General features: G+C 41.7%; 1 protein-coding gene across 3 annotated transcripts in view; it reads left to right on the forward strand.

The window, feature by feature from the left end:
• Positions 1-5,378: 5,378 nt before the first annotated feature.
• The window catches only part of stag1a (STAG1 cohesin complex component a), a 36,207-nt gene continuing 18,382 nt past the window's right edge, over positions 5,379-23,203 (forward strand). For all 3 annotated transcript variants that reach the window (XM_079752370.1, XM_079752371.1, XM_079752372.1), the window contains exon 1: positions 5,379-5,520. The gene's annotated coding sequence lies outside the window, so the exon portion shown is untranslated. The remainder of the gene's footprint in view (positions 5,521-23,203) is intronic.

The raw sequence follows: 23,203 nt of genomic DNA on the forward strand, positions 1-23,203 counted from the left end.
CTGTCCCTTCATAGGAAAAAGGTTACCCACCCTCGATAGACAGCAAGATAGTTGGAGCAGTGATATGGTTTCCGTTACCAGATGGTGCATCGTCCGAGGCGAGTACATGCTAATGCCCATGCCCTCTCTAGGTTTCCTGCTTCCTGCCTGCCATCTCGCCCGCCCCGACAGAAAAAGAGGCAGGGAGCCTGCAGTTGCTCAGGCCAAATGTCTGGTACATCATGTAAGTTCTCTGGTGCCCCCAGGGCCAGCATGGGCGGTTGTGTATGCAGCTTAACATTTTCAGGTTGTTCTCTCAAAATCCCTGGTGCCAAAAGTGTTAAAAGAGTTACATGATTGATGATGCGGGACATTTGGGGGTACAAAAGTTGCAAGCTGAGGTGGAGGACCGTTTCTATTGGCTGGGGTGGTTTTAGGGCAGTCAAGTGTTAACGCCAGGGTAGTGTAAACTGTGGTTCCAGAAAGCAAACTGGACAACTGTTTCGGGCCCCTCTTCAGTCTACAGTAGCCTCAAGCCCGTACAAGAGAGGCTTTTCACATTTTAGGGCAACCACCCGGAACCCAGTTATTGATACATTTTCAAAATGGACAGAGGCTATTCCCCTCCCCGACTAGGAAGATCAGACAATTCCCAAAGTTGGATTAGCTGTGGGTCTTTCGACTGCCCTAATGGTTTTCCTGGGTTGCATTGCAACAGTTGGTCAAATCTAGTAGACGCTATTGTGTGTGGATGTGTGGAGCTCCGTCTTGACAGCGGTTGATGTTGATGGCGCGTTTGAGAGAGGGTTAAGCTTCCAGGACACATATATAATGCCACGGTGTGTGTGTACGGAGCTCCGTCTTGTCAGCAGTGTATGTTGATGGCGTCTCTGAGAGAGGGTTAAAGGCTTTGACCGTTTTCTGTATGACCCCAGGTTAATTGTTGACATTGTCTATGCAGAAGCGTAAATCACCAGTGATTTTTGTTCGGCTCACCTCGTATATTATTACAACCAGGAACTAAGCACTTCGTTTTGATTCAGAAGAAGTGAATTGTGTTCAAAGTCTTCGCCCAAAACACATTTCTTTGAATTAATTAGAAAGGTGTGTTCGCTAAAGAGCCCTGTGTAGCTATAAAGGGCTCATTATAAGGTAATGAAAGCACAACGATTCTTAGTGTCATAGGATATATACACTTATACTTATTAGTGCTTGCATAATGATGAATATTATATTAAATTTCTGCCAAGTCCATTACACTAGATGCCACTTAATTCAATACATTGTACCTTTAAGGTTTGAAGGTTTATGTTGAGACCTGTAGTAGAGCATAGTGTCCTGAGCTCACTCGCGTAGCAGTCCTCCTCTCATGCATTTTATATGAACTGAGAGTGAAACACACAAGAGTGTCAGAGAGAAACCAAAAGAGAGGTGAAGGAGAGTGAGAGGTATAACCATCTCTATGGCAAAATCTGGCATAGAGATGGTTAAAAAAGGAAGAATGACAAAATTTGTTGACCTCATTGGCACGGTCTGTCTCAGTAGAGAAAGAGAGAAAGCGAGTAAGAGGGAAAGAGAGAAAGAGAGCGGGAGGGAGAAAGAGTGAGGGAGAGAGAGATAGGACGAAGACATTAAACAGGCAGCAATGATCTCCAGATTTAGAAGCCTGGAGAGTGAACATAGACTATCTCACTGTCCCTCACCCTCTCTCTCTCTCTCTCTCTCTCTCTCTCTCTCTCTCTCCTCGAGTTAGAGAGCAAGTGGCAGATCAGTGCTCTGGTTGTGATTTTCTCTGCATGTCAGACGTTGCTGGTAACCTCCCCCCGACCACCACCTCACACCCATCTCTCCCTCCAATTTTTGTCCTTTAGGGCCAAGGACAATTCATGAGTCTCATCCCTGACTATTATCGCAATGGAACCCAAATGGTACTCGAATGGTGCTCAGCTGGATGGATTCTGTTGCCATGGTGATGGTGCTGGAGGGATAGTGGCGATGGGGGGGGGGGGGGGGGAGTAAAAGTTTTGCAGTGCACTACACAGACAGCCCTTGATATCTTTGTTTATGTGTGTTGAAAGAGAAAAGCATGTGCATTACAAACAGAATGTTATTATAATTACTGGGTAAAGTTGCCATGCCAGCTAAGTTGTATGCTTTAACATTTTAGGGAAGAAGGCTGGCTTTCTTTCGTAATTTTCCTTTTTGCTTGTGTGTGTGTGTGCGTGCGTGTGTGTGTGTGTGTGTGTGTGTGTGTGTGTGTGTGCACGTAGTTGCATGTGAGTGTGCATGTGCGGCTAAACATAAAAATAACATGGATTTTTGTAAAAATATGTATAATTGATCAATATGCATCTGTCATTTCATAACTCGGGAGTCATGACTTCAAATCAAAAACCATATTCATCACCATCTTATCAATAGATCCTTTGTTGGATTCAAAGCGTACAATAATGGTGAAAATCATCTGATACTACCAACCCTTTTCTGTTTGGAGTAGTAGTAGTGTGAATACAGGTATCGTACATCAAGGATCACGATTTAGGGTTTGATTCTCAATGGGGTCACTGAAGGTAAGACAATATGCACTCAAGTTGCTTTAACTAAATAGGCCCATCAAATGGCATATGTATGAAAGACATGGGGAAGGTTAGACATCTTAAACAAGGATAACAAACCCCTTACCTTGAGGTAGGCATCCTTGAGGCTGCCATTTGGGATCAAACCTGGAACCTTTCGGCTGGAGGTCAAACAATCTCGCCAATAGGACATCCTGCCAGCGTCTTTCTATCTTTATTTCCTTCAGGGGATTGTGCAGCTTGGAGCAGTCCTTGTGCAGCTTTGAGCTGGCCTTATTCTTGTGTAGAATAATGCCTGAGTATGCTTGAATGTTAAAGATAACCTCAGGATTTTAACACTTGGACCCTATTTTGTCATCCTCTTGGGACTTAAATGTATTTTTTTTAAATTGGTAGTATTAAAGGACAATCCTCCAGCTGTAATTGGCAAAACATTCTTGTCAATGTACCTCATCACAATCTCAACTAGTTCTGTGGTCCAACACAACAAGCTCTTGACCACACTCCTCTCTCAAACTCTCCCATCATTTTCTTCCAGCAGCAACCCCAGTCTCTCACAAGACTTGGTAGATACGATAAAGAACAGGCTGGATCAAGCAAAATGTAAACAGTTTTTTTTTATTTCTCTGCAGGGATAAATAATGTTGCCAGACACTTTTTTTACAATATGAGTCAGAAAAAACAAGCACTTTCAGAGGACTACATAGACGGGGCACTGTTGCCCTAAAAGATTACACTGCAGGCTGTTTCGCTTATATGGCTGCAGCAATCTCACTCAATACTGGACCAATGTAAAAAAATGTTGTTCGCATTAGTCCCTTAGACCCAAAATGATGGGAAAATAGAGTCCAGGTTGAACTTATCCTTCGATTGGCCCTTTGAACAGATTGTTTTGGATCTAAATGCTAGCTAGTGTTAAGAACTAAGATGGCTGTCGAATTAAGGCCGTTTTAATCCCTAAACTCGACCAGAGGTTCATGACGCACTATTCATGAAAATATAAATGAATAGTAATATTTTTTTTGAGCATGAAAATATATTCCCCCCTGGAGGCATAACCGAGCCGGTGATTATAAAGTCATAGTGAGACTCTCGTGATTTGCTTTATTTATTCCTGGATCCGAAGTCTCAGGATGTGGATAGATAAATTACAGAACTGTAAGGTGGAGCATTTTCTTTTTTTTTTTATGCGTGAAGCACTCTTTTTGCTGTAAAAGAGCCACCTCGAGCAGCACAGACTCATGAAACAAGCCTCCCTGCTTCTGTCAAAACCACATCAACAATTCTCTCTAGAAACTACTAGAAACTTTAAAGGAAAAATATTAGTGGCTGGTTTGAGGAATAGACAAAGGGAGTTGGGTGCTACGAGGGGTCAATATTAGTCTGCCTTGCCCTACATTTTTCAAACTGAAGGTGCCAAACACATAAATGTGTTCGCCATTTGAGGGAATGCTATCAGTGAGCATGGAGTGTATTGACAATATATAAACAGTCAATTTGTTTATTTAGAGTAAATAAGCAGTTTTATCCAATGCAATCCAACTGTTTTTTTCTTAAATCATTAAACAGGTAAGGGTTAGTTAGGCCTGTAGAGTGTGGACATTGGGGCTCTTATCATGAACTTCCTGGTCTGGGGGTTGACCAGAGGAAAAATATATAATATGCAGATCATTTTTGTTTTCATTATTAGATGAAATTATGATTATTTAGATGACCTTTTAGTTGACCTACCCTCAAAGTGTGTATTTATGAGGCAGGCCCTGCAGGAATATGAGCAGGGAAATCGACATCCCGAAGACACCTGTACGATAGCTCTGAGCCCCATCTATTAGAGAGCAGTAATGTGATCACAGATTTGAGTGTGTATTTAATGTGTGCAGTTGTGTGTGTGTGTGTGTGTGTGTGTGGGTGTGTGTGGATGTGTGTGTGTGTGAGGGGGGGGGGTCTAGCCCTGGAGCTGGGATGTATCCTTTTGTCATTACGTGCTGTTGCCATGGTAAAAAACAAGACAACAACAACAGCACATCCATCAGATTAATAAGTGCATGCGTGTGCGCACGTGCGTACGTGTGTGTGTGTGTGTGTCCGTGTGTGTGTGTGTGTGTGTGTGTGTGTGTGTGTGTGTGTGTGCCAACATGGATAATGAGTTCATGGAATAGCATTACTTTGTGTTCATCTTTGTCCTATTTTTTCTGGTTGCATTGCCAAAGCTAGCACACACACACACACACACACACACACACACACACACACACACACACACACACACACACACACACACAGAGTCAATCATGACATGGGATTTTCTGATGTAAGATACCTCATTCATTCAGATTGAACTGCATTCTCTCGACTCTGTCGTTCAATTACTAACACTTAACCTCTCTGTCCCTGTTTCACTGGTTATTTTATCCCTTGTCCCACCCTGTCTCAATGACACACCTCTATGACCTGGATTTGAGGTCGGCAGGTAAGTAAGCAAAGAGACAGAGTGATAAAGTGATAGAGAGAGAGAGAGAGAGAGAGAGAGAGAGAGAGAGAGAGAGAGAGAGAGAGAGAGAGAGAGAGAGAGAGAGAGAGAGAGAGAGAGAGAGAGAAATGATCACACACATACACAGAATGAGTATGGCCACAGTCCTCCCCGTTCTCATGTTTGCGCGTCCCCGCTAGTGCTCCGTTGGCGGGGTCTTGCAGTACCTCCCTTTCTGTGCTCGCCCCTGGGCGCGTGTCCGCTATGCTGTGTGTCCGCCAGGGGGCAGCTTTGTCTAGGTCTGAGGCTGCGCCATCACAACTGCATTACAGCGAGAAAAATACCACCAGATGGCAGTTTAGGATTGCTGCTCTTCTCCAAGGCGCGGTTCCGCTCGCACGGCCAATTTTCAATATTAAAATACGCACAATATTAAAACAAATATCGACTTATAATTTCGGAAGTTGATAATTGAGCCAGCGATGGTCGTTAAAGGTGAGTGTTTTGTGTTTTGGTCATGTTTTGTGCAGAGGGAAGGGAGACGGAGCACAGATTAAAGATGGTGGACACAAGACGGGGAAGGCTGGTTAGTTGGGGGATGGGCACAGCAGCTAACGGAGGTGAATGTGCTTTCGCTCTTCCTTTGCTACATTATAGCTCAACCATTAGCTCGCCAGCTAGCTCAAACCTTTCGCCAATACAACTTGCTGGGTGGCAAGTGATGGCCCCAACGATACCCGCTTTGACACCATTTAATCATCCGGCTCTGGAGTTTCGCTTGTCAACAAATAATAAGGAGCCATGCGCTGTGACGTGGTGTGGTGTGCTTTGCAAGGCACAGAATTAAAAGCATCACCCTCATCTTTCGTTTTCTATTGGCAAACGCATATTGGGTTGCTCTGTCTTTTCATCTTGCCAGTGTCTTGGTTGTATTTGATGGCAATGCTACTTGTTACGTTGTTTGCAGAGAGTTTCGTTTCCAGACAATACTGTTTTGCTCCATACGCAGCCTCCTAGGTTTGGGATGTGTGATCTGATTTTTCTCCCCTTTCTCTTGGTTGCTACACTATGAGGAAGTAAATAATAACCCCGAGGTTCTCTTGCCCCAAGTTCGCAGACGAGTAATGCCTCTCCCCCTCCTGTCGTCTGCTTGCTGCATATCGTAAAGTAAAAAGACGTCTGTCTAATGAACTTATTCGTGCGTTAAATTATTATGGCACATATGTCCACCTTCCCGCCCACTTCTGTGCGGGAACTAGGCAATGTTGAGCGGTGAACGTGAGTCACAGTGGAGGGGGATGGGCTCCTGGAACCGGTTTGCTGTTTGAATAGGCTTGCAGACAAGTCCTTAGATGCTAGACACTAGACTTAAAGGCTATACAGCTGTGTTGGGGACATTTGACAGTGGGTCAGAGAGCACCCTCTGGCACTGTACGATTCCCTGGCTGTTGCATAACTGCTTTGTTTACAATCAGAGCCATGTGATCACTGTGCTTTTTCTGACCAACGCTTGTTTGTTTTGAACCTTTCGATTATCACCTGAATGTCTCACGAAATATGGGACTCAACATCTGTATTGTTCATTTTATTTTAATATCTGCCTTTTGGCAGTTGGGGAGGCTTTTTTAGTTTTTGCTAACCGTCGTTATCCAGTGACCTGGGCTCCAGGTGTGCTTGTTGCTTTCTGCTGAAATGTTATTTTCTGGAATGTCAGAACTATGGAATTGTATTCGATATCCATGCTGTGAATGGTTATACATCAGCCTATTCGATTTTTCTGTAATGGGTTTTACTCATTGATCAGGATTTTTTTGTTAATAATCAGGTATGTGCCTTTTGACACAAAAGCTCAAAACTATGAAGGTAGCTTATGTTTGTGCACTTGGATAATCCTCAGCCAACTCCACTTTAACCACAGCATTCCTCCACTCTTAAACAATGGGCCATATAAGACCATCAGGGAACTAGTTGGCTACTTAAAACATAGCTGGCAACGGTTCCTGTACAGAACAGTTACCGAGATGAACTGACTTGGTTGTTGTCTCAGGCTCGCATTTATGCATTTAAATTTCTGTGATTATATTGTACTGTGAATTCAATCAATTGTCATTGGCGGTAATGTAGAAATACCATCATTTTTATTTGATTATGTGCATAGTATTCACACATTAATCAGAAAGTTCTGCTGCACAAACATCACATTACTGAAATCATATGATGATTAAACAATATCTACCATTCTATGCTGTTAAAAGTATTCTACTTTAATCAAGGTCCCCCGCGCTAACAGTAGATACTGACTAAACAAATCCAGTGGAGGTCACCTAGCCAAGAGCAGGAATGAAACTTCATATGAAAAGACTTATGTCTGACCCACATCCTTCTATAAACTCATGCCGCACCAGACTATGAAAGTGCCTTCGACTTCAGCCAGGGGCTGTTATTTCAGCGACCCTGTCTGACGATGATGGCAATCGCAGACAGAAATATTTCTCTTCTATTGTCCAGTTTTCTGGCTGCCCCTGTGACACTCCTTTTGACGCAGAGTAGATCGGAAAATAAGACATTTTGACTGGTTATTCAATCGTCCTCCAATATATGTCAGCCGTACATGCCTGTATACTATGTTAGAGCCAAAAACACAATGAAAATGTGAGCGAATAAAAAAGAAGAAGAAAAACGCAAATATCGGCCGATAATATCGGCCGGCCACTACTTATGATAATTGTAAAATTGTCAACATAACGACACCACACCCAAGTGGTCTTCCTCTGACCAACTAGGAACACATTATGACCCAATGTATTTGCATTGTCTTTGTCTTTGAAAAAAAACGGTCTTTTACAAATCCCACCGGCTTTCCAAATATAAGATGGCAATCAGATACTTGTTTAAAGCCATAAGTGGCAAATGATTGATACTGGTATTGCTCTTGTATTGCGGCTGTATTCTGTTGTATTTGTAATCTAGGAGCCTTGACTTGCGGTTGTAGACTGTCGCTCTGCTAAATCCTATCAGATCTATCATAGTGATCTGCTATTGTTCCTGACTGCAGCTGTGCCTGGAACAGTTGAAAATTACTTTTTCAATGAAAACTTCAGCCTTTAATGGCCAATTTAAAACCTCTTGGCCTGTGGTTTTGAAGCTTAATAAAATTGCCACAAATATGCATTACCTACAGATAGATGTATAGATTTGTAGATGTATGTTGATTTAGCTAGGCTATAGGCCTATATAGTAAATTAAAATATATATTACTACAATGATGGTATATCCCATTTAATGGATGCTTTTTTGCAAAAGTTATTCAAATCCATTGCATACATTGTCAGCTAGACTTACCCCAGAGGGGATCGAAACCCTGGCCTTGGTGTTCAATGCAAATGTACACTAACAGTTGAGCTGCATAGAACCTTCTAAATAAACATGTAATACATTTTTGTAAAACAAAAACCGACAGGGTCATTGGAGTTGGTTACCAATTTTCTGTTTGCATTCTCCGTTGTTCATTGTTCCATGTTCCTTGGCTACATCCTACATGTTGGAACAACAGTAGTATTACTGAGTAACAGACAGAAGGCCGGAACATCAGAGACAGCAGCTCAACCTAGCACCGAGTCCTCTCTTTGTGTTAATTGGCTGCAACGGATAGTGATCTACGAGACTATTGAGGTCGTAGAATCTATATTGTGATTTGATGTGAGGAGGATGAGGATTTTAGCACCTAGTTGACTCCACCAGATGTAGAAATGGTTCCATTTCACAATGAGAAAGACGAAATTGGTGTAGGATGTTAAACTGTTATTATAATTAGCAAGTCGACATGCTTTGTATTTCTACGGTTATGTGTTATGCGCTACGCAAAAATCCCAGAGAACCATTGGGAAAATTAGGCCACACAATTGAGGAACTAAGGCTATTCCATTAGTAAAATGAAATAGCCCGGCTAGTTAAATCAGCGCATCCAAGCATTTGACTATGTAAATGTGGCTAAAACGACCTAAAGAACTGCACACCACTGCAGTCAGGCCTGCACAGGAACGGCTTCAATTTAGGAAACTGACCTGTCAGCTTATACGTTAATGCAGTGGTTCCAAAACGGTTTTAAATTCTTGCAACCCAATCGTACACTTTTATTTATCTACTTCTACTTCTATGAACACCATTAACCTACCATTTCTGCCACAGACATCAATGTCCCACTGAATAGTAGTGCTTGCTCCATGCTAAGAATGGTTAGTCTGTTTGTTTAAGAAATACCTACCATTATCTCTGGTAGTACAAACATGCACCATCAAATAACTAATATCGCCCTCTCTGCGATAACACTTATTTACATATCAGACCACCAAACTGGACTCCGGACCTACAAGTTTGGAAACACTGCACTAATGTGTCCAGTGTCACTGGACCTGGAAGGTTTCCCTCCTGAATAGCTTCTCCAGCAGCCTCCAACAGGAGTTTGAGAATCAGTATTATGGCAGGAGCCCCTGCCCAACAGTACTGGCTGGTAACAGTCGTCTATAACTGTTAGCTCAACTGTCAGCTGTGCCACATTTAAAGATGTGTGTGTGTGTGTGTGTGTGTGTATGTGTGTGTGTGTGTGTTGGCGCCGCAGCAATCTTATCCAATCTCTATTACATGGCTCTGTGGTTGCTAAGCTTCAAGGGGCTTCGCTAACCTGCAGCAGATACATCACAAGTCTGGTTAGAGGATGCACTGCGGCCAGACCAGCCGGTTTGAACTAGTTCTCTCCCCTAGCCTAACAAGAGCTGAGATGTGTGTATGATGAGGATTTCTCCACTAGCGTATAGCGGATACATTTCTGGCTTGGAGGGCCATGACCCTAACGTGAATTTGGTATCCCTCTGGCCTGTGCATTAATATTAATATTTAAATAAGATGTTTTTGTTTAAAAGGAAGCCTCTATATGAAGTCACTGGGCCTGGGTTGTTTGAGGAATTGATTGACAAATAATACCGCAAAGCTTCTCGTCATTAATTTAGATTACAAACCTTTGTTTAAGTATTGGCAAGAGCATCTTGACTGGCAGTGATTCGACCAGCCAAAGCCTCTTTTTTCGTTTTCTTAATGCCGTAGATTTTGAGGTCTTGTTAATCTGTGACATTCAAAACGAACAGCTAATGCAGCGTTGCATCAGTTCTATCCATTTGTATCTTCATTACTTTATGTACATTGTTTACACACTGCATTCTCCTGGACACCCACTAATCAAGTGTACTAAGTACTAATAAATGTTGACTTTCTACATCCACAAGCTGAAAGAAATATGCTCTTTTCTTCAGTTGTAACTATGAAAATTCATGGACCACCAAAATATCGAAATTTCTTACAAAGAGGTCATTTAAGTCCTTGATATCCCTGCAGACGGGGTCCGAAACGAACACCGGCCAGGCGCCATGTGCGGCTAGATTTTCCAATTGGCGGGTAAATCTCGGTTAGCAGGTCCGACCAAAACTGGCGGGTAAATGTATGTACCAAAATAGACATGTTATTATATTCAGGCCTGCTTGTTTTCTGACTAAACTCCATGTATTGTCTAGAATTCCGCTCCGTGTTTCTCTGCTTCCTTTGGTTCTAAACACACCAACATCAGAGTGTTTACGAAGACTTTCCGATGATGAGATATCAGAAAGATTTCGAGATTCCTGGATTTAGATCAATTCATTTTAAAATTTAAATTGAAATATTAGTTCTGTTTTATTTTTTTTAATTTATTGTCATCTCACCTTTCCACCAAATGAAATAAGCACCTGGTTTCTTTAGGTCTCAACGTAACATATCTCAATAAAATGTACTGAGACTAATTAGATGCTCTCAGATGCATGTTTGCTCAATAACTTCATTCAAGATAAATGCAACCACATTCCATGTTTCCATTGTAGGCTCATAAAATCTCATTGTATATCTATAAGGATAAACTACAAACATGGTTGTGGTTGTGTTAGACACACATTTGAGTCTACTAACAAAGCCTGGTATAGCAGAAATGCCCAAAGGCGTGAAATATAATCTGATGCTAGTCTGGCAACTGGCGTGTTTCTATCTGAGCAAACGTAATAATGTTGAGTCTTGAGCTGTGTGTGTGTGTGTGTGTGTGTGTGTGTGTGTGTGTGTGTGTGTGTGTGTGTGTGTGTGTGTGTGTGTGTGTGAGCATCTCAGAAATGTTTGTTGTGTCAAGAAGGGAGGTGTCTCAGTTGCCGGTGACAGCGGTAGATCCTGTATTGCTACTTAGGTGCAGTCAAAGCAAAGCTTTGTGGACTCAAACATCTCATTAAAGTCCCGCCTGCAGAACAGCTGCCGTGGCGCTGCGCGACTCACACACAGGCCTGGCGAGACCGGCGGCTCGTGTGAGGAGCTAGCACCCGTGGATGAGGGATTATTTCTCTCTGTCCTTTCTGTTCTTTGCCCTTCTTTCTGTCCTTCCCTCCCTCCCTTCCATATTTTCTTTCTTTCCATCCATCGTTTGTTTTGTACATCCCTCTTAATCTCCCTCCTTTTTATATGATTTTCCTTTTGGACATTAGGTAGCTATATCTTAACACGTTTCCAACTTGGATAACTGGTATTCTAATAATAGAGACCGCTTCTAGATAAACCATGACAAATGTGAAATAAAAGCATCAAGCACATTGTGATTGGATTCTCTAAAACAGTGGTTCTCAACCGGTCTACCCTCAGGACCCATATCTGTCACTAGTCATTAGATCACGAAATGTATTGTTAATATTGCAGTAATAAACAATGCCTTCATGCAGTGTTAAAAACATGTGTGTGCACAGAAAGCTGCAACAATTAGGGCTGAACTCAATTAAAGTATAAGCCATTGAAGCATGAATGAACATGGAAAGAGCAGTTAATTTATGATTTTCTTTCTAAAGATAAAGGTTTAGCATATGATCCGTGGCCCATTCGAAATGGTCTCCTGACCCATTATTTAGATGCGACCCACCGGTTGAGAATCACTGCACTAGAACATTGTTTTCTTTTAAAGAGGGTTAACCATAACCAAGTCTTTTCCAGGAGCACCATCTGTGGCCTACATAAGATGTAGTGGTCTACAAGCAGGGAAGATAATGCATCGATCTGCCAGGTTACATTCGTTTATAAAGTTGGCCTCTGGCTGCAAAAAGCCGCAAGATTGATAACCTGAATTACACTGCCTCTTGGGAGGTACAACACATGCACAGACTCTCACTGCATTGACTTGAGAAGGGATTTCATCAAGTGTTAAGCCTACTTCAGTCCAAGAGATGAACTGGCAAGAAACCAGATGGCCAGAAAATGTCACAGGTTTCACTTAAACTACCAGCTGTAAGCACCCTAAGAAGAGGGGGAGGAGGGATTCAGCTATTAAAGCTGTTTACACTGCCTAGCTAAGTATCGATTCACTTTCCGAAGCACACTGACTTGTGTTTCTATCTATACTAAAAAGTTATTGATTTCTACAGCAGAGATGTCAGTGCAGGACGGGAATATAGTATATATATATATATATATATATATATATATATATATATATATATATATTACTGCTCATTTTATTTGAGTCAAACGTGGAAAAATACATAGCTTTGGATATTCTCTTGTGCTATTGCGTTGTTCTAGGCTAAATGTATTGTTATGAACTCTTGAAAACCCTTGTAGTGCGGGAGCATACTGACGTCTTGAGACTAGTCCTATTAGCTAACACCAGTGTATATCTTGGTAAACCATTACCAGCAGTTATATTTAATATAAACTTCATCCGATGAATAGAACAATATTTAAAGTCCATTGCATGCAGAGATTACAAAAGGGACATGACGTGCCAAAATGCAGTTCTTATATAATTGGGTAATATTGTGCATGACATAAGCATGGTGATGCAAAGTAAGGCTTATTTAGTTTCTGCTATAGTTACCAATTAACTCTAGTCATTTTACTAGTTGATATGTATGTAGTATGAGGTTATTCCTGCAGATGTTTTTTAGATCAGATGATAGATTATAGCGTATGGTTTGTCCAGGTGTATAAAGCCAGGAATATCCACCCCTGTCAAGTCTTGGGGATAGTCCAGTATATACCGCAGTGCTTGAATAGCTCTCTTCCCCTTCTTGCCAATCTGGTCTCACAACACAAGATTAAACCACCTCCAGTGTTTCGGATCGTCCTCAGTCTCTCCCCGGCACGCATATTAGAGCTCCATACAAGCCACAAACGGGGCTGCCCCATCGGATGAAAATAAAAGCTGTTATGATGTTTTATTCATGGACGGTAGCTGGTTCTTTCACCAAACATTTTCATCGTTGTAGTTGGTATGCTTAAAAGCCGTTTATGTAACGATAGCAGATATAGACTGATAGAATAAACCGTTTTACCCCAACCTCATTGGATGAGTTTGGCATTACCATCTCATCTCGGTAGAATCACATTCCTCTCTGTGTCAATTAGACGAGCCATAAATCTCAACCTGTTGAACATTCAGTAGCACGTTAGGATTTGCTTACGCTGCGTTTATTTAATGATTTTAATTTAATGAGCTGGCTTCTCTAAATAAGAGTGCTGGCCCTGGATAGTGTCACTTGCTTTGTTGGCTTTGGCTACGCTTCTATGCTAGGACGCTCATAGGCAAGGCCACTATGCCTGGATGCTAGGCTGCTATTTTTATTATGTTTCAGACGCCATTAACTCGTCTGCTGTGCTGCTAGCTCATAGGCCCGGCCTCTAGCTTGTGTGCTCATAGGCTCGGCCTCTAGCTTGCCTTCTAGCTGCAGCTAATAGCTGCAGCTAGAAGGCTTCTCTGGTGAAACCTTCAGTGTCGCCCGGTCATTAGAAACTAATAATGTAGAGAGGGTAATGGTCTCAGAGGTGTGTGTGTGTGTGTGTGTGTGTGTGTGTGTGTGTGTGTGTGTGTGTGTGTGTGTGTGTGTGTCTCTCATGGTTTCATTTCTGTGTGTGACTCCCGTCTCTCTCTCTGTCGCTCGCTCTCTCTCTCTGTTGTGCAAAAATGATAGAGCAAGGGAGCGAATCTGGGCCAAGGTGAGAGAGCGACAGAGAGGGGGAGAGGAGGAAAATAATGTGAGACGGTGTAGATAGAGAACAAATTACCTTTTCCCCTCCTTTGTTTCTCTCTTGAGACCCCCCCCCCCCCATCACTCCCTCCGGTTGAGGGCTGTTGCTCTCTCACCTCCGACCCCTCCATCTCACCCTGTGACAACGCACACACACCAAATCACACTCTCTCGTGGTTCGAGAGAGCGAGCAAGTGCCAGAGATCGAGACAGAGAGAGAGAGATGTGTATTTCATCTTTTCCTTTTCTCTCAACCTTTCCCCTCATTCTCTGTTTATCAGTTATTCAGCGAGCTCTACCTCAGGACATTAAAAATATATTCACTTAGGGCTACATCTCTCTCTCTCTCTCTCCACATTTCCTTAGTTAAACAAGCCACCTAGAGGGTTGCTATAACAGATGGTTGTGTGTGTGCATGTGTGCGCGCGTCCTGTTCGATGACTGGTCTAATTATTCCTGGTGGTATAATCCTAATTTGTTTAAAGTGGACCGCCACGGTTGACCGTCTGGGATTAAACGGGATTATACGTGTTCTCTGACTTGGACTACATTGGCCGTGAAACGAAGGCATTGATTCTCTTCTCACTACCGTCTCATCCTATTGGAACAGAAGCCCCCTGTGATTAGTTTGGGTGGCTGTGCCAGTGTGCCGGTGTTGTAATTCAGCTCTGCTGAGGTGTCCTTGGGCCAGACATTTTTAATTGCTGACTCTATTGACTCTTAAGAGCGGGATGGGCTTTTGGTCTGTCGCTCATTCTTGTGTCATCGGTACAGGAAAGGAGTTTTAAATTGTCTGACACATCTAATTTATAGCAGACCTTGTGAGCAGCTTAAATATAAAAGGCCTTCATTGTAAAGCCTCGGCCAGAAAGTTGCTTCAGCAAATAAGGTAGTTGCTAGTACTGTCACAACTGCAAAAATAATCTTTGACTCATTATTAAATCATTAGGCAGACTCCCTTATCTGATAGCAGATTCACAGGGAATTTGAGATGCATGCCTACAGGTAGACACTACCCTGACCTCTCCTGTACCCATATTTAAGAATTATTACAAAGATGATGAGTAGGCTGGTAAAATCACTTTTGGTGGCATTGTTGGCATAACAAGTCACCAGAGACCAAAGGGATGTCTTAAATCAGCCTGCTCTGTCTGATGAGAAGGAAAGCCCATCATCAAATATAGATTGTGTGTATGATCAAAAACAGAGAAAAGCAACCGAATGAGAAGCCGAGAAAGAAATTTAAAACAGACTATTGTGTGTATGGTTTTGGAGTTGTATGCTCTTTTTAAAAAACCAACACAAACAAAATAAAAATTGATGTAGACGGCTACTACTAATTGATCAATCACTGTTTTAGCCCCATCCATAATTCCCCCCCCCCCCCCCGTTACCACAGCTCACTGACTTCCTTGTCAATATCAACATAGCCGTGTTCTCCCCCCTGTAAGCTGTATCTGTCAAATTAAGATAAGATAAGATAAGATATACTTTATTCATCTCAGCAGAGAAGGACTAAGCTCACGTTGTGTTGCCTGCAGAGCGAATTACTTTTCTAATAATGTAAATGTAGCAATGATTGTGTTGCATGTTTACTTCTCATATTCCCTAAATTGGTTTTGAATAGAGGAAGTGGTCTAGAGGGAACCAGCAGGCTAACTGGTCATTGATAGTGTGTAGAGCTTACTGTAGGGTTTGGCCATTATACGTTCCTACTCTAATCCTCTTCATTCACTGTTATCAGAATCACTGTTATCATGGATTTAACTGAAGCCATCTACTGCTGTTTAGTTGTATTACCTGAGACACCTCTCCCTCTCTCCCTCTGTGATCAATTGATCTAGCTCAGATGGCTGCTATTCATGAATCACAATTGTACACTTTTGTAATCCAAATCAATCTCCACTTCTGTAACAAACATTTTTGTTTCAAAAAAATAAAAGTGACAGAGGTTGGCTGTAACTCCCCACCTCCTTCTCCTCACTGAGTTCTGCAGATGTAAGCAGTAGAGCACCAGGCTGTCTGCGCTAATCAGACGCCAGGTTAGCGTAGCGAGCGCAGAGATATTTCCGCCGCAGCCGCAGCAACACAACCTCTGGACCACGGCATTGGCTTAAGTCCAGGAGGTAATCATTATCTCCCAATAAACACGTATATAAAAACAGAGAAATATTTAGAGTATTCCCTTGTAAACAAGGGTTGCAGAGGGTAATGGTCCATGTTTGTTTGGTTCCAGTGATAGTAGGCCTGCAAGATGCGGTGAAAAATATGAATCACGATTTCTTAGCTTAGAATTGAAATCACGATTCTCCGTTCGTTTTTTTCTCACGAAATGTAATTTTTATTGCACACATGAACCATGACAAAAAAAAAATGGCAGTACCAAACATAGTTTTTTGGCACCTCTAGCACGTTGCGTTTCATATGACCCTTTATAACTTATAATAAGTGCAGCATCAAAAATGGATTGATTTATTTTGTACATATAGCAGCACGTTGTCTTTAATTGCTGGCCTTTTATAACTACTTAACCAACTCCTCACACCTGTAAATTAATGCCTAAAAATAACAAAACCTTAAATCCACACAGAGGCGAATCGAGATCACGATTTTATAACGATTTATCGTGCAGGCCTAAGTGATAGTCCAGCCAGCTTTTAGTGTGTGTGTGTGTGTGTGTGTGTGTGTGTGTGTGTGTGTGTGTGTGTGTGTGTGTGTGTGTGTGTGTGTGTGTGTGTGTGTGTGTGTGTGTGTGTGTGTGTGTGTGTGTGTGTGTGTGTGTGTGTTCTGAAAGAAGAGGGAAGTGACAACCTTTTTATTTTATGATGGTGACTGACTTCACACAGCCGTGTGGCTCACAGTCAAGATCAAGGGGACCTTGCACCCAAGTGTTATCTACTCACTCACAATTTACCATCCTATATTAAAGGGGCAGTCTTTCACCACCTGGTGCGTAGAGCAATTGCAAGCCATTTACAAATCCTGCCCTATGTTCCATCCATCATACACCCATGTTTGCATGGTGGATACACAGATAGCCTAAGCTTGGAGGGATGTTTCTTTATGGTGGATACACAGATAGCCTAAGCTTGGAGGGATGGGACAACATACAAGTTTTATTACGGATCACGATGAAAAACACCCATAAATTGTGGATTTCCATTGTAGTTATTATCGTGAATTGCGATAATTGTGAATATCCACACATTGAGTCGCTATATCTTTGGCCAGGATAATCGTGACAGGAGATTTTGGGATTGCCCCTCGTTGGAACATTCCACTGGGTGGACACGCCCACGTGTGATGTCGCTATAAAATCTTGAAATGGCTATTTGACATCACACCTGGGCCCGGATTAAATTTAATCCTGATTCAGATCTGATCAGATTTGGAAATCAAATATTTTCTGATCCAGGATCAGATAGCCCAGTCCGATCTTGTCTTGGTATTCTAGAAAACATTTAGGATTGGATCACGCTTATCAGAATTTAGACTTTTCAAGATTATCACATCTGATGTTGACTGCTTTAATCCTACAAAGCTTCACCTACTGCATGTGAAGAACAACATAAAGAATACCCTGATGACATTTGGAGACATTTTTTTATAAATGAAAAAACTTGCTTTGGACAGGTTTGTTATTTTAATACAGTTTTGATAACAGATAGAGAAAGTGGCTTTTGGAACTATCCATATTCATGAATTAAATCAGATCGGTTCACAATTTCTGATGATAAAATAGCCCTTTTAAAAGGTTGGTGGAGCTCGGACACATGAAACTCTCTGGTATCTCTGGACTTTTGGTATAGGGCTAGAACTCTCTTGTGTGTCATATATATATATATATATATATATATATATATATATATATATATATATATATATATATATATATATATATATATATATATATATGAGAGTGTAATCAGCTGAATCCTTGGCAGTCTGATTTGTGAAGCTTTTTTTATGACACCCACTTGGCTTCCAATCTTTTTATTTACAATTTCTCATTATTCTCCTATGGCAGCGCTTGGCGCAGCTCATTTGTCTAGCACCTTATTTAATGTAATTTTTATATTGATTAGACCCCTGCTGTCCACAGCCCTGAACTCAGGAGACTAGGCCTTTGAAATAGAAGCCTACTCCGAGGCAGAGCAATGGGAATCTATCAAGAACAACAGTTTGTAAACCTCTTTATGACCATTGACAATTAAGAGGAACTAAAAAAGGTTTCAAGTAAAACTGTGTTTGAAGTCATCTTTTCAGTCTTCCTCGTCGTGTTGGTAATGTTGAATTGCCAGTTGAACTGTGATAGAGATAAATGAAATCGAATATGTTTAGAATATCTGGCATATAAAAGTAAATTCCATCCATTGTACTCACTCACTCATTAACTCACTCACTCACACAAACACACACACTGGAGCGATGTTGCAAAGGGTGTACTACCCTCTGCAACCCTTGTTTACAAATATACCTTCAATATTTCACTGTAGGTACCAGAACTGAGTTCTTTAGGAGATGGTTATAATTGACAGGGCTCAAGCCAGCAGTGTAGTCCAGAGGTTTTGCTCAGTGCTGCTGCTGCTTCTGATGAGTCGGTTATCTTGGCGCACGCTAACTTGGGCGTCTGATTACCACAGCCTGGTGCTCACACACACGCACACACATATGCACACGCACACACACAGTAAAGTTGAAAGTCTCTGAACCAAATCTTGCCATAGTTGGTGTTGGAAACAGGTGTGTTCAGACGTAGGGGTAAAGACACAGTCTTGGTAAAGACACAGTCTTGGTGAAGACACAGTCTTTACCACAGGTGCGGGAACGGCTCTCTGTCTCTGGCCGGTAATATATATATATGAGTGCCTCAACAGTGTCCTCATGCAGCTCAGGCACTCTTTTGCCTACATTTCTTTCTTACTTTAAGTTATGGATCTGTCAACAGTTGATTATAAGCGCTAAAAACATATTTTTGGACTGGGTCTTCTGAGTGGGAAAATATAAGGCTCTATCTGATTAATTGACCGATCGTTTTTCAGTTCATTTTGTTGGGCATCTTTGAATCAACGATGGATGTTTGCATCAATGTTGGTGTTGGTGTTCATGATATTATCAGGTTCTGTGGATGTACTGCCAGGTGTTTAAAGGTGTCACGGTGAGGGTTTCCCCACCACAGAGCTTGTGATCCTGTTCATATCAAACTCATTTACACTTACAAAGATTTCCAGTGTCTTGCTCCTTACCTTGACATGAATCTCCTGTTGTATAATCAGAGGGAGTTGAAGTTAGACCATTTAGACAGGCGAGAGCTTTACCTTTGGCAAATAGAAATATCCCATGTATTTATTTGCAGCGATATTTATATAGATTAATATAGCATATTGTGCTATGTTTGTCTGGGGGGCCTTACCCCTGAGAGAGACTTACATGTACGGGGGCCATTGTTATCTGTTGGAAGTCAACAGTAGCTGTCGCTATACAAACATGCAGTAATAAAAAAATGTTTAATTAATTAATCTTTTCAAATGCATCCCATTTTAACTGAATCAGTTAGTGGAAAATAAATGATTAAACATTGATTTGTTCTTCTACGAGTTTTGAACTATGTGGAACATTAAAAAGTTGGATAGCCACTGGACTATTTATATGATATATAAAAGTATGTTGCAATCTTACTTCTTAGTGGTGGAGCAAGTTCCTTTGTTTATATTTCATTCGTAGCAGGTAGTAGTTAGGAATCATTCTCAAGGCTGGCGGTAGGCTGTGGACATGGAGGAGGGATCGAACCCAGAACCTTTTGGCTGGCCCTACTACACTATCCTGACCCTTGGTTCGGGTGTTGGAACGCTTTATATGACCTAAGTTTTAAAATTAATGTTTCTTTAAAATGGTACTGTACCCCGGGCTTCTTTTAAACACCGCTACCCCACTACTCCACTGCAAAGCTCGGTAGTTTGGCTGCATCTGTCATAACATCACCCATCAAATATAAAAGAAAGAAAATGGATTACCCCTGCTAGTGTTTATAAAAGGCTTGGGCAATTTGACACAGGTACTCCCGGTACAACTGTCAAAATACCTTGTGGAGCCGTTGGCAAATAAGTCAATACACCAATTTACCTCCAACACGGTGTGTGTAGTACTGAGCTCAGCCTAGCGCAAAGTGATTACAGTCCGCTCAGAAGGCCGTGTCAGCTCGCTTGTACTGCTACTCAGACTGCCGACCTTGAGATACTCATTACCATTTTAATGCAAAATCAATGTTTTTTTTTCCTTCTTCCTACTGTAGAAAACAGATTGCTGTAGAATGTCTTTATACCGAACACTTCCTAATTTAGAATGTATTGATGTTGAACGCTTTTATTGTAGAAAAAGACAAGACAACGCTGAGGAACGTATTAATACAGAACACTTCCTACTGTAGATAACACATTATTGTAGAACAGATTACTGTAGAATGTATAATACAGAACACTTCTGTAAAAAACACATTAGTGTAGAACGTATCAATACAAAACACTTCCTACTATAGAAAACACATAACTGAAGAACGTATCAATACAGAACCCTTTTTACTGTAGAAAACAGATTACTGTAGAAGGTGTCAATACAGAACACTTCTTACTGTAGAAAACACATCACTATGGAGTGGATTACTGTAGAACATATAATACAGTACACTTCTTACCGTAGAACACCCATTATTGTAGAACTTATCAATACAGAACCCTTCCTACTGTAGAAAACACACCACTGTAGAACTGACAGTTTACTGTAGAAGGTATCAATAGAGAACCCTTCTTACTGTAGAAAACACACCACTGTAGAACTGACAGTTTACTGTAGAACGTATCAATAGAGTACACTCTCTGCTATAGAACACCTCTCTTGGAGCCGGTGGACTGGGACTGTGTTTTCCGGCTGCTCAGAGCTGTGCATCCTCTCTAGCAGCAGCAGCAGCAGTGCTGTGTGATTCCCCCTACGAGGCGGTGTGTTTTATAACACTACGCCGTCGCAGGGGGCATAATACCGGCCAATTACAATGGCCACATCTCAGGTTGTCGTAATACGATAAATTATCCGCCGGGGACCCGGGTACACTACGTGTGCAATGCTGCGTGTGTGTGGGCTTATTGAATGAGCACACACACACACACACACACACACACACACACACACACACACACACACACACACACACACACACACACACACACACACACACACACACACACACACACACACACACACACACACACACACACACACGTTATTTGTCCAGAATATACATTTTGCTTGGTTCAGCCCGTTTCGTGTAGTATGTCATAATCACTTATTGATTTATTGACTGACAGCGTCTGTAGAGGAATGACATATACACATTGTGTACAAAACAATATCAGGATGTATCAGGCTTGTGTTTGGTATCATATTTCCAGGACTTTATTTTTTTATCTCTACCTTCAAAAATACAATCATGAAGTGATGAATGACTTGGCTGTATGAAAGACTGTCAGTAATCTAGAGTTCTACAATCTACAATTTTTCTATTTTTTCTTTGACCTAACCTTTTTGTTTTGTCACTAAACAACACACACAAAACATGATACTATGCTAAATATGTTAAAGTACCGTCTTCCGATAACCCCTGGCAACCACAGTGTTTCCACAGACCTGACTTATCAATCAGCGAACGCTAACAAACCGGTTCAGCACAGTTTACACTCGACCTGACCTGACACTATACAGTGCCCAAACTGGTCGGTTCCGGACTCCGAGCCAATCAAACATAGCCATCGTCCGGCTTATGACCCGAGCCGGTTGCCGTGGCAACACGCAGTGCATGACGTGCATTTTAAGTGGTTCACAGATGCTCCCCTGACGTGTCTCTCTCACTCTCGGCAGTTTTTTTTATACTTACGCTCCAAAGCACACACACACACACACACACGGTTACATTGTCGACAAAGTAGCCCTCGACTGTTTAACAACACAATGCGCCCGTGACACTGCTGTGTGTGTGTGGGTTGGGTGGGTGTGTGTGTGTGTTCAGCAATGGCTTCTCTCACTTCCACATAAGTACCAAATAAACAGTCTGTCATATTTAAATAAGTCTCACAGTATGTGTCATAGCTATCTCTATCTTTCACTCTCTTATCTTTCCAAGACACACACACCCACACACACACACACACACACGTTCAAACAATAACCCACGTTCTATAACCTGTGAAGTCGATAATGTCATTGTTGGTCGGTTGGAATGGTTTAAACTCCAGATAGAATAGAGCAGCAGTCAGCCCATGGCCGGCAGTAGCAGGGCAATACCCACAAACACTGCACACTCCTAGGCTTGTGTTTTAGGAGCGTGGTTGTCTGTGTGTAGAGGTGAGATGCGGTGTTCATTGGGGATTATCTTTCCCAGACTTGATTACACACACACACGCTCTCTCCCTCACTCGCTCACTCACACATAGAGCCACACACAAACGCGCACACACATATCCCCAGAATTGTTTCTTTAACAGAGAAAACAATCGCATCACAACTTCAGATACAGGCTCTTCCCTGGAGAGAGACACGCAGACAGACAGAGAGACATACACAAAGGGAGTGAATCAAACAGAAAGAAAGAGTGTGTGTGTGTGTGGGGGGGGGTTCTAGTTGAAAACAATGTAATGATTCACAATAACCTACTGATCAGTTTCATTCATGCTCACGAATATGAAGTGTCGAAAGAATGATGAACATTCATCTATGAACAGTCATTTTAACCTAAATCACATATCGCACAACTTTAAAATGAAAATATAAAATAAGAACAGTTTACCTGTACTGTGTCAGTGAGACTAGTATTTGACGAAGCTTGGAACCCATATTGTGAATGTGATCAAGACATTCTAGATTCTTCCAACCACAGAATAAAATACACATTTTAAAATAAATTTGAGAAAATAAATTCTGTTTAGAAAGTTTGAAGAGCTGCTTTTCTTCATCATCATGACACTGCAACATGATCACTAATCAACTTTATCACAATTACTTATTTAATATATTATCTACTCGGTCTGAACCGTATTGTTTTTGGTCCCTGTGGTTGG

The sequence above is a fragment of the Pollachius pollachius genome (assembly GCF_949987615.1).
Source record: "Pollachius pollachius genome assembly, chromosome: 15".
NCBI lineage: Eukaryota > Metazoa > Chordata > Actinopteri > Gadiformes > Gadidae > Pollachius > Pollachius pollachius.